Genomic DNA, 975 nt, shown 5'->3' on the forward strand with positions numbered 1-975 from the left:
TATATGATTGTTATGAGTGGCTGCTTGTTTGAAAATGTCCCAGTCTGTGGTGTAAAAACAGTCCTTCAGAGCAGAGGAAGCCCCCTCCAGCCACACACATACCTCCTTTTGTGTTGGTCTGATGGCTTTCACTCTGGGTCTGTACTCAGGTCTCAGTGTGAGGGTGATCAGAGGGGGCTTTGTATGCTCCCTTGCATGTTGCGTACACAAAGTCCAATGTGTTGTCTTCTCTCATTGGAAAGTCCACATGTTGGTGCAGATTGGGCAGTAAAACCTTTAAATCCACGTGATTGAAGTCCCCAGGTGTGATGAGGAATCCATCTGGGTGTGCTGTCTGTTGTTCACTGACGGCCTTGTAGAATTCATTTAGTGCCTCACTCCTGTCACTGGTGTTAGCAGTGGGAGGAATGTACACAGCTATCAACAGAATTACTGAGTACTCCCTACATAAATAGAAAGGCCGAAACTTGATGATAATAAACTGCATTTCATTCATTTGACTAGCAGGCAGTAATGGGTCACACTCGTTAAGATTGGTGTAACGCTATGTGCCACCACTAAAGGGCAGCCTTACTGCATGCTCATGAGAAGGAATAGGAAAAAGAAAAATGTTACAAGACATGTTTTAGGCAAAACTGTGACCTATTCCTACCATTTATTTATTAAATAAAATCTAAAACCACTATTATTTAGTATGAAAAACAGGGGTTTCAAATAAATACTGTACAGAGATAAATGTAAGAATTTACAGTTTTTGGTTGCTTTGGCAAGTCTAGCAACACAGGAAATGATTGAGATGTACAAACCACAGCACAGGCTGACTGTAGATATTTGCTTAGCCTTATTTAAGATAAGCACACTGGGAATCACCTGCTATCATGATCTCCAGCTCAGCCGAGGAGAGGTCTGTTGGGTCCGTCAGGATAATGCTGACATCTCCCACCATGCACTGCTCCTCTTCTATACTGGGATCTG

The 975-nt window shown here is 42.8% G+C and overlaps 1 long non-coding RNA gene across 1 annotated transcript in view; it reads right to left on the minus strand.

Moving 5' to 3' along the window:
• The window catches only part of LOC109963513 (uncharacterized), a 4936-nt gene extending 3984 nt beyond the window's left edge, over positions 1-952 (minus strand). The window contains exon 1 of the long non-coding RNA XR_002275414.1: positions 871-952. This is a non-coding gene — a long non-coding RNA (uncharacterized LOC109963513). The remainder of the gene's footprint in view (positions 1-870) is intronic.
• Between the last annotated feature and the right edge of the window lie 23 nt (positions 953-975).

The sequence above is a fragment of the Monopterus albus genome, unplaced genomic scaffold (assembly GCF_001952655.1).
Source record: "Monopterus albus unplaced genomic scaffold, M_albus_1.0 scaffold76.1, whole genome shotgun sequence".
In the NCBI taxonomy this organism is placed as follows: Eukaryota; Metazoa; Chordata; class Actinopteri; order Synbranchiformes; family Synbranchidae; genus Monopterus; species Monopterus albus.